This window comes from Alligator sinensis, unplaced genomic scaffold (genome assembly GCF_000455745.1).
Source record: "Alligator sinensis unplaced genomic scaffold, ASM45574v1 scaffold975_1, whole genome shotgun sequence".
NCBI lineage: Eukaryota > Metazoa > Chordata > Crocodylia > Alligatoridae > Alligator > Alligator sinensis.
In genome coordinates this window covers 2,440,217-2,455,358 of record NW_005842068.1, presented here as the reverse complement: position 1 = coordinate 2,455,358, position 15,142 = coordinate 2,440,217, and the positions used below count along the sequence as shown (strand labels likewise).

The 15,142-nt window shown below is 47.2% G+C and overlaps 1 protein-coding gene across 1 annotated transcript in view; it reads left to right on the top strand.

Moving 5' to 3' along the window:
- PARVB (parvin beta) overlaps positions 1-15,142 on the top strand; it is a 130,713-nt gene that overhangs the window by 759 nt on the left and 114,812 nt on the right. The window lies entirely within an intron of this gene.

The window sequence follows — 15,142 nt, the reverse complement described above, 5'->3', positions numbered from 1 at the left end:
GGTGGGGGGGGGGGGCAGCGGAAGGAGGGGGGCCTTGCCCCCTGCCCTGCTCTTTGCAGGTTGCGATGATGGAGCGGAGGGGGCCGAGGCCACCAGAGCTGGCCCCCCACCCTTACTCCTTGCAGGTGATGGTGGCAGCAGCACGGGGGAACCCTTGGCCCACCCCTGCCCCCTTCCGTTGTCGCCACCTGTAGGGCCCAATGTGGGACAACACGATGCAGGTGGGGGGAATGGCAGGTGCACTGTGGCAGTGGGGGAGGGGAGGAGTGGGCCCGGAGCCTATGCGGGGGAGGACCAGGCCCCAGTGTGGGGAAAAGCTGGGCTGCCATGGCAGGGGGGATGGGAGGAGTGGGCTCGGAGCCAACGCAGGAGTAGGGAGGGGAGGAGTGGGACCGGGCCCAAGCAGGGAGAAGCTGGCCGACCTGGTGGTGAGGGGGGAGGAGCAGTGGGCCCTGGCTGACATGGCAGCAGCTGGGGGAGGGGAGGAGTAGGCCTCTTCCCTTCCTCGGGCCCGGTCCCACTTCTACCCCCCTTCCTGCGTTGGCTTCAAGCCCGTTCCTCCTGTCCCCCCCCCACTGTTAGGTCAGTCCGGGCCTGCTGCTCCCCCCGCTGCGGCGGCCCAGCTTCTCCCCAGCCTTGGATCCAGTCCTCCCCTGCATCAGGCCCCGGCCCACTCCTTCCCTTTGCCCACTGTCACTGTCACGGTGGGGGGGCAGCGGCAGCCCTGGCCCCATGTAGCCCAACACAGCAGCAGCTGGGGGAGTGGAGGAGCGTGCCTTCTCCCCCATGTCGGGCCGGGCCCACTCATCCTCCACCCCCTCTCCCCACATTAGCCCCGAGCCTGCTCCTCCTGTCCCCCGCCACTGCCAGGTTGGCTTGGGCCTGCTGCTCCCTCCCACCCCCCACTGTGGCACCCCGGCTTCTCCCTACCCTTGGGCCTAGTCCTCTCTGGCATCAGTCCTGGGCCCTCTCCACCCCTCCCCCTGCCTCTGCGGTGGGGAGGGAGGGAATGGCCCTGGACCCCAAGCAGCAGGAGGAAAGGGAAGAGCAGGCTTGCATGGGGTGGGGACACATGGCTCCATCCCAGCTTGCTCCCCTCTCCCCCCCATCATTCTTGATGGATAATTGCCTAGTGTATATATAGATAGATCTATAGATCTATATCTACGTGTGCACGCGCACACACACACACACACTCACACTCACACACACACACACACAGACACACACACAGAGAATCAGGACTCGTGGTAGAGGTGATATCTTTTATTAGACCAACTAGACCGATACAGCTACAACCTGGATACCTACATACACAAAATATACTATATATTTGTGTGTATATACATACACACACACAGAGGCAGAAAATCGATATATATGTGCGTATACACACACAATCTACTATATGTGCGTATGATTATATATACACACACATATGGACAGAATTTACTGCACGTGTACATGCACATGTAAAATCTGCATGTGTATATGCATGTGCAAAATTGTAAATCTACATGCACGTGCAAAATCTGCATGTGTGTATGTGCACACATACATACTGTGCGTACACATAGCACAAGCTTTTGTGAGGAGCCTTGTGCCTTGCTGAGTCCTTGAAGCATCCTGTGTTTGTGGTTGCTAGTGCAGTGTGGTACCTGAAGGGCTAATTTTTTCCAAGAGGCACGGAAAAGTTAGTCTCTGAGGTGCCAACCTGTCCAGTGAAAATAAGAAGTTGTGTCTTGTTGAGACCTTCAAACATCTCACATTTGTGCTCTTTGCTGGGTCATTCGTCTGGGACAAGTCAGTTCTGGGTTTTTCTTTCACTCTCTGTCCAGTTTTACTTTTCACTTCCTGTGTTGTAGCCTGTAGGTTCTCAGTCTGGGAGTTGTCATCACTCCCTTTCACTCCCTTTCCTCAGATCTAGGTGAGAAGGGAACTGAGAAGCTTTTTTTGTTATTGCACAAGTAGCTCCTAATATGGAAAAGTTTGAGTCTGCTCTGTGGGTTGCAAGCACTGCAAGGGAATGGTTAAATCCAGACCATTTTTTTTCAGGCATGGTTTACACACCATTGTTGTACTAGCATTACTCCTTTAGATAAGGGCATGTGCATATGTGAACATCGCAATTTTTGTTACACATACATGTACACCTTGTTTTGGATGCTGCTATGCTGCTGTAAAGGCAGCTTATTTATTTGGGGCTTTAAACTTGTTGGCATAGCTCTGCTAGTAAGGGGTGTGAATTGGTGTGCTTCCTGACCAAAAGAGCCATGCCAACAAAAATCTGTAGAGTAGATGGCATTATATTGGGCAAACCCTGCTGACATATGCCACTGTGCTGGGAAACTGGAATAAACTTTGCCAGCAATAGTACAGTTGTGTGGGTGTGAGCTGTGCACACTAGGAATGCTTTGTCAATGATAAGATGATATGTTGTGCTGGCAAAGCAGTCCTAATGTAGGCATGGCATTACATTAGTGCAGTTACTCTTGTTTTTATGTAGGGATAGTTTTACTGGCTTGAAGCACTTTCCCAGGGGTGCAGTTGTGCCCATGTTGTGGGGGAGATGAAGTGGTACAACTCTGTGCGGACAAGGGGATTTCTAATTGCTATTAGGTTTTATGGAAGTTCATTTTAATTCTTTATAAACTAAACTAAATTTTTCCCCCTTAAAGGATTTGACAAAGTCCCTCAAGGATAATTTACTCTATTGCTCTTGAAAGGCAAGGATTTTTTTTTATTGGACCAGCTTTTGAGTTGGGAAGCTTTTGGCCATTAAGTACTGTTTCTTTATTGTCCTCTGAATTGATATCAGGTCCTATATAGGAAGTATTGTATTTTCTCAAATACCTCATACCCCCAGATAAGAGGTGCACCTTATTTTTGGAAAGATACAATGAAGAAAAAATGTTTTTTTCCGGAGTTACAGCTACATACAGTACAGACAGAGTCTAATCTTCAGCTTGCTCACCCACCCTTTCCTGGTCAGGCAGCTACAATTTTAACCCTTTCACACCTTAGTTGTCTGCAGCTCTTAGCTGTTCTGCCAAAAGCTGAAACTGTAGCTGCTGAAGCTTTGACTTCACGGGCAGATGTAGAATTTTGAATAGAGCTGAAAATAGTCTGCAAAGCTATCAAATAGGGGAAGAGAGACCAGGACAAATCCCTGGCCAAAGTTGTGGAAGAAAGGTGAGTTTGATTAATGGAACATCAAGACCATTAAAATGGTTTGCTAATACCTGCAGAATGAAGAACATTTAGCAGGAATCAAGTAGACTCTCATGATCTATAAGGTTAATTGACTCCTTCAGTCACTGTCTCAATAGAAATGTCAGTGCTGCTATTCTGGGCAGAAAATCAGCGCTCCCTCTTCAAAGAAATACTCCCCAATTTTGGAAGGTTAATTTTTGGCGGAAAAGGTGCTCATGTTATGTGCAATAATATGCTTTCTTCATTATTATTCCTAGCAAAAAACTGCCATCTGCTAGCTGGAATTATGTGTATAATTTTCCTCTTTTTGCCATTCAGACAAAAGGCAGGGTGGCCTTTTAGAGACTAACTGTTTCAAAGGCATGAACTTTTGTAGGCAACAGTCTACTTCACCTAATGCCATTTGAAGATACTACCCTGCCCTACCTTCTGATTATTTCAGACTAGCACAGATTGCCACCTCTGTCTTCACTTGGTTTGAATCTACTTTTGACTGCTTTGCTTACCAGAGGTATTCTTGGATCTGATTTAGATTAAATTTGGAGGAAAAATAATTTAATTTGAACCTCTTTTTTCATTGTCTTATTCAAACTATATGTTTTAGTTGCATTTAATCAAACCCCCAAGTAATATTTATTCTGTTAACTGCTATTAACTGTCTATAAAGTATTGTTTTTTTGAGACGAACACATTTGGCTTCTGAATTTGGATCAAAGGAAATGGCTTCCTTTCCCGCCCCCCACCCCTGCACCAGTTTCAGCTTGGCGTGGCCTCCCAGTATTTCCTTTGATTATTATCTATTGTTAATTCAGTTTCTCAGATTTTTTGACTTCTGCAGAAATCTTCTCACCTCTCCTGATAGAACCCCGTCTTAAAAGAGGACTGGAGGAGCTGATCCCTAAGAAAGGCGAGACCTCCAAGCCTTCCAATACGTGGTGCATTATAAACTCCCTCAACTTAAACAGGTTGACAGCATCCCTGATAAACAGTTTCTACATGGTCAGACTACAGTTTTCTGTGTCTTTGTTGTTGCAGTCCATTTTAGATGGGGCCAAACACATGCTTTGCTGAGCTTGCTGCTTATTTTGCCAACTCTTGTGGCCACAGATCTTTGGCTGTAGGGTTCTCATTTTAATTACTGTCTTTGGTTATTTATCTGGAAACTGCTTGGGTTGCATTCACAGGCAGGCTTATACTTTACACTGTAGGAAGGAAATTAAATTTGTGATTCTTCCAGATTTTATTTTAAATCTTAAGTATTTATTTCAATCTGATAAGTGGGAATGAAACAAATAATTTTGCAAAACTGTTTAGTTACCAACTATTTGGTCATTAGCTATGTGTGTGCAAGCAGATGCAACAATGCACCTTTGATGTAAATGGCTTCCATTGCTCTAACACAGTGGGTCTCAAGATTTTTTTGGACCATAGACACCCCTTGCTGGACTTGAGGCACTCCTCCACTACTCTTAATAATTGAGCAGCACCTCATTTCAAAAACTAATTTTCTATAGTCATCCTTGCAGAGGGGTCTGGCAGTGGAGGTGAGGGAGCAGCCAGGCCTGTAGAGCCTGAACATGCCCTCATCTGCTTATCTTCTCACACCTCCATTATCTCTTCACGCTTCCTGCATCACCCTTCAAAGGATCTCATGGCACCTCAGACAGAGTACCCCAGCATCCTGGTTGAGAATCTCTACTCTAACGTTTTCTTCGTTTTTTAGAATTTGCAGTACAGTATATTTGGGTCACTCCCCTCCCCACCTCCAAGGTTTCTTCTTCAAATGCCTAAGCTAAACATAGACCAACAGGGCTACAAACAACACCCCCAAAGGCTAAACATGGACCTTTTATTAAAAGGAAATTGAGATTATCACCTACAGAATTTACCAAGGAATTTACCACACCAAAACTGGGAGATTTGAGATAAACTGACTTAGTTAGGACCGTAGGAAAATAGGGCTGAATCAACCCTTTGTTCAAGGCAGGATCATTCCTGACTCAACCATCCCAATCAAATGTCTGTCTAACCTGCTCTTGGAAAAAGTTTCAGTAGTAAAGTGAGGACAGGCTACATCTGAGTGGAGGAGAGGGATGTTAGAGGCTAAAAGAGATTAGGGATATTTTAGGGAAATATGCCTCTTTGTCCTTATGTTCAGGAACTTGACCAGTGAGGCAAGGGAAAATCTGTAGAGCACTAGATGTTTTCTTTGAGAAGTCCAGCAGAGGGCACAGTGGCCCTCTCTCTTTCTAAAACTAAATATTGCTAGCGAGATATTTAAAAAAAACAAACCCTCTAGAGAGCCAGAAAGCCAAATATCCCATATTAATTGCCCTTTCCACATTGTCACAGGTCCTGAAGACTGGACTGCTCTGGTATGTCAGGATAACATCAAGGAAACAGCCACAATTATCTCTCAAATGAGTTGGGCTCTTAACATAAATTGTAAGAGAGTGATAGAGTTAATTACTTATTTAGTCTCTCATTCCATAGCCGTCTGTTCCTTTTGTAACCAGTGTTGGCTTACCTGCAGCTAGAGTATCTGCGCCTGCTTCATTTTAATTAAAACGAATGAAAAATAAATGGAAGCCTGCTAGGAAAATTTGTTACTACAGCTTGGTCCATACTACGCATAGCACCATGGCAAGTGAACCCATTGGACAGTGTATCTTCACTGTTTGTGACCAACAGCTCTCAGCTAGGAAGCTGTGTTCTGTCACTCATGTTAAAGAGACTTACTCCTTTAGTTTGAAGGTCTCTGATTTAATGATCTCTGGTTGCCTGAAATGGCAGTGGGTCACACAAATGAAGCAGTTAACTCATTTCTACTGTGCTTTCTCTCATCTGTCTTTACAAGGGTCTTCTCCTGAGAATGGCATTAGCTAAGTAGCTGTGGATGACTCCTAGTCTCATAGCATTGCTTTATAATGTGCCTGTAACACTCTACTTCAGGGGTGGCCTGTGGGCCAGATGTAGTCTGCTAAGGGATTGTATCTGGCCTGCGGCGGGCCCCTTGGCCCTGCCTGGCTCAAGTGTGGGGGGCAGGCTGTAGCACAAGTGACCAGTCATGCCCCTGGGCAGGCAGCAGGGCTGGGGTACCATGCTGGCCGGACTCAGCTTTCTGGCAGCCCCGGAGATGGTGGCTCCTTCCACTTGCTGCTGTTAGTGTCACCATCGTTGCTGGACCTGGCCCCACTGCCTGAGCACCCAGCCCATCTACTCAGCACCCATCACCAGGGGTACCAGACAGAACAGGCAGGTGGGCTGGGTCTCCATGGAGACCAGTCAGGACCACTGTGGGCAGGACATGCTCAGCTACATGAAAGGGATGAGGCCTCAGCTGAGCAGGAAGCAGCATCTGGGAGTGGGACGGGTAGGCGGGGCCAGGGCCCAGGGCAGAGCTGTGATTCATGCGGGGAACAGGTTGTGGCTTTGCTGTGGGCCCCGGCCCTGCTATGTAACCAACCCTTGATCCCAGCCCTGGCCCCAGCCCCGGCCCCACTCACCCATTTTGCTCCTGGATGCCATTCCCTGCCTGCCTGCGGCCCTGTCCCATTCACCCATCTGAACACACCCTGCCTGTGGGGGTCCTGGCTGCTCTCCCAGGAGACCCTGCCTGCTTGCTCCGTTTGGTGCTTCTAGCGATAGGTGAGTGTCAGATGGGCCCGGGTGGAATAGGATCAGTTGCTCCCGCGACCTGTCACTCCAGGCCGGGTCAGCACCCTTTTGCCTTCCAGCCTGCAACATCTCACCAAAACTCCTTGAGTGCCCTCCAGCCCAAATAATTGCCCACCCTTGCTCTACTTCAGTAAATATAATTCCCATCCATATAGTTTATAGCAACTGTAATAGTACAAAGGTACCTACCGTTATATTAAAACACAATTGTTGATAAGATTGTTCCTGCTGTTTGTTAAAGATGAAGCGTAATGGCTATGTAAGTGGTTGTGGATATTTCTGATGCAGTGATAACTTTCTAGGGCCAAATTCTGCTCCTTGTTGAATTCCCTTGGGTATAGAATAAGTCTCCTGAAGTCTTTTGATTTGGATTGGTGTATTTAAAGGCAAAATTGCTTTTCTTAATTGAAGATTAGTGCTACTTTTTATGGTTCAGTTGCTCCATCAGGCAACTTCAACTTCAAAAGAAATGTATACCCCTGCAGTGCAGCCTTTCTGCATCTCTCCACCTGAGAGGAAATATTTTTTTTCTCCTTTGCTTATACTTGCATCATATATAAATGTCAGCAAGTGCTGTATGAAAAAACCTGCATGTAATCAAAAGCTGCATGGTAGACACATGACATGGTTCTTTTGGTGTATTTTGGAGTGAACCCTGTTCCTGTGGCACTTAAAAGGTCAATCATGTACATGTAATGTGACTCAGAAGCTCATTTGGGGCCCATCTTTGTTTAAAGGTTCAAACCTGTTTTAAACATGTCAGAAAACTATTGTACCATACCCAGAGCCCTGTGCCTGGTAGAGTATTCAGAGGATCAGAACCCTTAGCTTTTCTCAGGTAACATACAAGATGTTGTTCAGGTTACAGCTGTCTTTCATCTTTGTCTGTAACAGAGTTTTAACCCTCCTTCACTTCTCCTGCCATCACTTGTCTGTCAAATGGGTGACATTCCTGTACTGAAATGTACTGCAAACCTTTCTTCTTTTGTTCTTGCAAAGTTTTTTTTCCCCTTTCACAACAGATTGTTGGAAACATTTGAGCAGCAGGTGTCTGGCTAAGTAAACCTATTACTGTCACTATATATAAGGCCCGTGTGGGGGAGTAAGTGAGAGAAATATACCAGTCTTAATCCCTAAGTACTACTTCCTAATATCTGTAATTAAAAGCTTGATTAGGGGTGAAGGAACCATTGCAGAAAAGAGCAATTTATTATGTGTAATGTAATCAATATTAATATGGAAGGGAGAGGATTGTCCATGCTGCAAAAGATTCGATTAATGGAACTGCACCTGACTAATATTAGGTTTTGATACCTGCCTAGGACAGCATGCACACTAATCCAAGGGAAGTTGAGGATGAAGGACTGATGAAGGAAATGGTATAACCTGAGTCAGTAGCATTCTTTCTCTCAGTTTTCATAGAAATGAGCATTGATTCCCTGTGTTGTGTATGCTGACAGGCAAATCATCACTGTTTAACCATCAACAGCAGCAGCAATAGTGGTCCTAATAATAGTATGTCATCATTTTAGTTCAAAGGGCTTTACAAAAGAGGTTAGTATCATATTTCCATTTTACAGATAGGGCAAGTGAGGGACAGAAAAGTGGAAAGAATCCACAATATACCTTGTGCAGAGCTGTGGCTAGATCTGGGGTCTCCTGAGTCCCAGTCCAGTGATCTCTGGCTATATTACTGCATGAGTGCTTTATTTCTCTGAGGGGCAAGGATATTTTTTTATGATCACTTTTATTGGACCAGCTCTATAGTTGGGATAAAGTTAGACAAGCTTTTCAATGCAAAACATTTTTCAGGGTTAAAATTTCTGGTCACCTGAAGAAGAATGCTTTTGAAAGCTTGTCTAACTTTATCCCAACTATAGAGTTGGTCAAATGAAAGGTATCACCCAAAAAATCCTTTCCTTTTGCATAATTTATGGTCCATCATCATCAGAACATCATTCTTACTTCTCTGGGTAGCTTATTGTACTTTATACCTCTGGGAGGATTAGTTCTAAGACCTAACTTTTAGCCCATTCCTAATCTGAAACTCTTGGACTCATCTGATATAAGACTTTCCCATTCCACTCTGATTCCTGGAGGATGTTGCCAGTGACATAGATCAGTGAAATGCAGAGTGAAAGCTAAAGTAAGAGTTTCTTAATCCTTTTGAAATCGGATAGGTCACCACCCTCCAGAGGGAGTGACAACGTTCTGGATTAGGTCTGTTATGCCACCTTTCACCACATGTGCTGAGCTTGACCTTCCCTTTAGGGGTGGGCAAAATGTGGCCTGCGGGCCAGATGTGGCCAGCCAGGCCATACTATCCAGCCCGCAGAGCCCCTAAAAAATGTAGAAAATGAATATTTATCTGCCCCTGGCTGCCTGTCATGTGACCCTCAATGGCTTGCCAAAACTCAGTAAGCGACCCTCTGCCCGAAATAATTGCTGGCCCCTGCTTTAAGTAGTGCTACTGCAATCAAAGAGCCCTCTTGGAAAATGGTCTGCCTTTCATAGAATCATATCATAGAAGGGACCTTGTAGATCTTTAAGTCCGACCCCCTGTCTGGGCAGGAGAGAAACTGGGCTCAAGGGACCCCAGCCAGGTAGGCATTGAGCTGCTTCTTAAAGACCCCCAGGGTAGGAGCCAGCACCACTTCCCTTGGAAGTTGGTTCCAGATCCTAGCCGCCCTAACTGTGAAGTAGTTCCTACGGATGTTTAATCTGAACCTACTCTCCAACAACTTGTGGCCGTTATTCCTTGTTATCCCGGGGGGCGCTGGTGGAAACAAGGTCTCCCCCAAACCCTTCTGGTCCCCCCTAGTGAGTTTATAGACGGTCACAAGGTCCCCCCTCAGCCTTCTTTTGTGAAGGCTGAACAGGTTCAGGTCCCGTAGCCTCTCATTGTAGGGTCTGCCCTGCTGTCCCTGGATCATGTGGGTAGCCCGAGATGCACCTGTGGATGCACGATAGGGTCCGGTTAGCCCTGCCGACCGTGACCTCACATTGTCGGCCCATGTTCATCTTGGAGTCACTGATGACTCCAAGACCCCTTTCTGCCTCTGTGCTCTCAAGAAGGGAGTTTCCCATCTTATAAGTGTGTTGCCGGTTACTACTGCCCAAGTGCAGCACCCTGCGCTTGTCCGTATTGAAACGCATCCTGTTTTTGTCAGCCCACCCTTGCAACCTTTACTTGGATAGATCGGCGGAGATTAACCATTTTGGCAGATGTGCCACAAATTAGCCCTGCACTCTGATAGCCAAGTGCCACTCTGATCCTTTTTCAATGCCCAAAGCAGGGCTTTATGCTCCCTGCCTAAGCTGCTGTTCTGTTTCCTTCTCTGTGCTCCCTGCTTGATCTGGTGCCTTGCTTTTTGTACCCTGCCCTATCTGCCACCATGTTACCTGTCCCCTCCCTAATCTACTACACGCCACACACATGTAGGCTGCCTATGCCATTTGTGGCACCTGTGCCACAGGTTGGCCACCCCTGGACTATACTGTGGAAGGCTCCCTATAAAAGGTTTCTTGTTTTTATGCTCTGTATCACATGGACTCCAACATGCTGTTGCTCCTTATGCATACAGCAAAATACTGGACTCCACCTCCCAATGTGTTCATGCTATGTATGAAGGCTTTGTTACTGCTACTGCCTGCAGTTGGTTAGCATTTAGAGGGCTGGAAGGATCACGAGCCACAAAATTCTTCCTAATCTCCAACCTAAATTTCCTCTGCTGCAGTTTGAGGCCATGTGTTCTAGTCCTGTCCCTTAAAGTCATGGTGAGTAATTATCTGGTACTGTCTAGACCATTATCAAATCCCCCCTCAGTTTCTCTTTTCCAGACTAAATTAACCCTAGTTAGTTTCAGATAACCCTAGATGCTTATCCCAAGTTCTTGGCATCTGAATACATTACTAATAGTACAGGGAACTCCCAGCTGTATTAATCTTTTCAAGATGCACTCAGCCAGCCACCTTCTTTCTGCCTTTTTTTTGTTATCGGAACCCTTTTCAAACCCCTGTCTATACCCCCAGGTATCTTTAGCAGCATGTTTGTTAAGTCAACCAACTCAAGCTATTTTGCACTGGGAAAGCAGAAGGAATCAAGTTCCAGACTCTTGTAGTCCTCATGGTAGCTTTTCCCATCAGATAGAGTTAATGCAGGCATACTGGTGGCTGCATTTCCCCAATGTGGAAAAGTCCAAAATTAGGACCAAACTGATATCTTAACTCAAGTGACTTGGGGGTTGGAGCGTGTTGCTGGAGTAGTGTACAGAGCCCTGCACTGCTGTCTGGCCTGCACTGCTGTGTGGCATGCTATTTTCCTGATGCATGCCTGTATTTATGGTTGGAAGCAAAGTGACAGATAACTGCAGTGGGCTGGTGTCTTCTGGCATTTCTTGCCCGACAGGAAACCTCATGAGCAAATCTGTGTCTTACCTCAAACTGCATCTCTGGGATCTGTATGGTTTGACTGAACACATCTCATGATGTTCTGACACGTTACTTTGTGTGATGTGTCTGTTACTGTACATTAATGCAGACCAGTGTCAGTAAGACAGTAGAGCCTTATTCTGCAAGTGTCATGGTTGAAATTAACCCCATTGGAATCTGCTTGCTGGGGAAGGGCTACAGGCCTGCAGGATTGAGCCCATAGCTGGTTAGGAGCCTGAAGACAGGGCTGTTTTTGCTTACCTAGTGTGGAAGTTCAAACAAGTACCAGCAGTGGCTGCTAACAAAATCTGCCTGAGCTTATACTCCACTCTCCATGTCTAGTGGTTCTATCTGGCTTCTCTACAGCAGGTGTACTGCCAGAACCAGGGTTCAAATTGCACTACGACTCTTGCGGGGGAGTCTGCAGAGGTGGCAGCTGGAAGTAGCCGCCGCTGCTACTGCTTGAGCTGCTTAGAAAGGAGTGGAGTGGGCTGGGAGCTCTCGTCTCTTATGGAGGGGCTTATGGTGGGGCTCTTGTCTCTTAGGGGGGGTTCAGCCCCCTGAAGCCCCCCCCCATATTTCGAACTCTGGCCAAAGCATGAAGCACCCTTGCCTCTCCAGAGGTGGTGTGACCCTGCCACCAGGAAGGAGGGTCTTACTGCCATAGAGGGGCTGTGAGCACGCTTGCATGCAGAAGTTTCCTTGTAGACTCTGTAGGCAAGGCCTAAGTCTGTCCTTCAGGGATGTGTGAACTGACTTCTCTGTCAGATATGTGTGAACTGATGATTCTGGACCCCTGTCCTGTTCCTGTTCTGCAGAACCGGGCTTGTAGCAGGAAACAACTTGCAAGGTAGCTCTTCTCATATCATCCTTATCTTATTAACAAGGTGCTCTGTGTTCCTTTTATTCCTTGCTTTCCTGCCAGGATATTTGCGTCTCTCCTTTTTCTGAACCTTTCCTCTCGTGTCTATCATTGTATCCTATATGGAAATAATGAGTCAAAATTCTTGCCACGAGGATCTGCAATGACAATTCTGACAAATGATTATAAAGCTCTTTCCCAGGGTGGGGGATCCTATTTCACAGCTGAAATATCATTGAAATGCCATTGCCCTGTGAAATGAAACTTCAAGTATAAGAACACACTGGAATAAGTCTTAATTTTTTTTCAACCAATGGGACTGCAGCATGTGTAAAGTAGAGAATATTCTAGGCATTAAATGCCATGCTTCCCTGACCATATGTATATATGAGATGACATCTCATCTGAGTGGGATGTGTCCAGGTCCATGATTTAGTTGAGAATAACAGTGGGGTGGCAGTGGGTTCCTGTGAATAGTGCATTGGGCTGGAAAATGGAAAGTCCTGGTCCTTTCCCTGATCTTTCATGTGCAGCATTTTCCTTATTTGACAGCTAAAAGGTATAATAATGCTCAGTGCACCTTGGAAACTTGCTTGAGAACTATGGTTGAAGAGGCAAGGATTGTATATTATTGATATATGCACAGGGAGATATTTCAGGACCCTGGAAGAGATGTAGATGGCATTTAGTGTTGAAGTTGAAGAGAACTGCACTTGAACTGCACGTAAAGGGTGATGTGTATATATATACAAAAATAAAGATGAATGTACTCTTTTGCAGTTCATCTGTTTTAATCTGTGTCTGTTATCACTGCTACTTATTTCTATGTAATGTTAAGTAGAAGAAAGAATGGAGGTGAATTGCTCAATTTGGGGGTGCATAAGATATTTATACCATATTTGTTCATATATAACATACATCCTCTTTTTGGAAGGCCTCAAGAAGGAAAAAAATCTTACCATGGAGTACAGGTAAGTACCAGAGGTTGAGGTCTCCTGGTGTGGGGGCTGTGCACAAGGGCTGAGGCCTGGGGGCTGTGTGGCAGGGTGTGGTCTGCTCTGGCGCAGTGGGGCTGGGGCTGCAGACCAGCCCTGTGTGCAGTCCTGGTGTACTGCAGTTGGGGAATGGGGCTCCCCATGGGTCTGGAAATCTGGTTGGGTGGAAAGGGGGAAGGTGCTGCTCTTGCTGCACCCTCTCCTCCCCCCAAATTTTCAGACCCGTAGGAATTCCTTTTCCTTGCATATAATACGTACTACAATTTTCCGGGTTTTAGGAAAAAAAGGGTGTGGGCATGTTGCTTTTATGGACTGCTAACAGGCTGTGTGGCAATAGATGCATGGTGATTCAGGCTGAGCTATTTTGTTCAGTGTGAGAAATCATACCTATTTCATAGTTTCATAGTTTCTAGGGTCAGAAGGGACCTGGGCAGATCATCTAGTCCGACCCCCTGCCATGGCAGGAAAGAGTACTGGGGTCAAACGCCCCCAGCAAGATGGTCATCTAACCTCCTCTTAAAAACCCCCAGGGTGGGAGCCTGCACCACCTCACTTGGAAGCTGGTTCCAGACCCTAGCCGCCCTGACCGTGAAGTAGCGCCTCCTGATGTTCAACTTAAACCTTCCCTCTGCCAGCTTGTGACCGTTATTCCTAGTCACTCCTGGCGGCGCTCGGGGGAACAGGGACTCCCCCAGTGCCTGTTGATCCCCCCCTGACTAGTTTATAGCAGGCCACAAGATCCCCCCTCAGCCTTCTCTTCTGGAGGCTGAACAGGTTCAGGTCCCGTAACCTTTCCTCATAGGACCTGCCCTGCTGTCCCCTGATCATGCGAGTGGCCCTCCTCTGGACCCTCTCGATGCTGTCCACATCCCTCTTAAAGTGCGGCTCCCAGAACTGGACGCAGTACTCCAGCTGCAGCCTGACCAGTGCCGCATAGAGGGGGAGGATCACCTCCTTGGTCCTGCTTGAAATGCATCTGTGGATGCACGACAAGGTACAGTTGGCCTTCCTAGCCGCCTCCCCACACTGCCGAGCCATGTTCATCTTGGAGTCAATAATGACTCCAAGATCCTTTTCCCCCTCCGTGCTGACAAGAGGGGATTCCCCAGCCTGTACGGTATGCTGCTGGTTCTTTCTCCCTAGGTGCAGTACCTTGCACTTTTCAGTATTGAATCCCATCCTATTCTCATCCACCCACCCCTGTAACCTGTCCAGATCTAGTTGTAGCCTGCCCCTCTCTTTTAGATTTCATGGATTTCATAGTTTCATAGTTTCTAGGGTCGGAAGGGACCTGGGAAGATCATCTAGTCCAACCCTCTGCCATGGCAGGAAAGAGTACTGGGGGTCAAACGACCCCAGCAAGATGGTCATCTAACCTCCTCTTAAAAACCCCCAGGGTGGGAGCCTGCACCACCCCACTTGGAAGCTGGTTCCAGACCCTAGCCGCCCTGACCGTGAAGTAGCACCTCCTGATGTCCAACTTAAACCTTCCCTCCGCCACCTTGTGACCGTTATTCCTGGTCACTCCTGGCGGCGCCCGGGGGAACAGGGAGTCCCCCAGTGCCTGTTGATCCCCCCTGACTAGTTTATAGCAGGCCACAAGATCCCCCCTCAGCCTTCTCTTCTGGAGGCTGAACAGGTTCAGGTCCCGTAACCTTTCCTCATAGGACCTGCCCTGCTGTCCCCTGATCATGCGAATGGCCATCCTCTGGACCCTCTCAATGCTGTCCACATCCCTCTTAAAGTGCAGCTCCCAGAACTGGACGCAGTACTCCAGCTGCGGCCTGACCAGTGCCGCATAGAGGGGGAGGATCACCTCCTTGGTCCTGCTTGAAATGCATCTGTGGATGCACGACAAGGTACAGTTGGCCTTCCTAGCCACCTCCCCACACTGCTGAGCCATGTTCATCTTGGAGTCAATAATGACTCCAAGATCCTTTTCCACCTCCGTGCTGACAAGAGG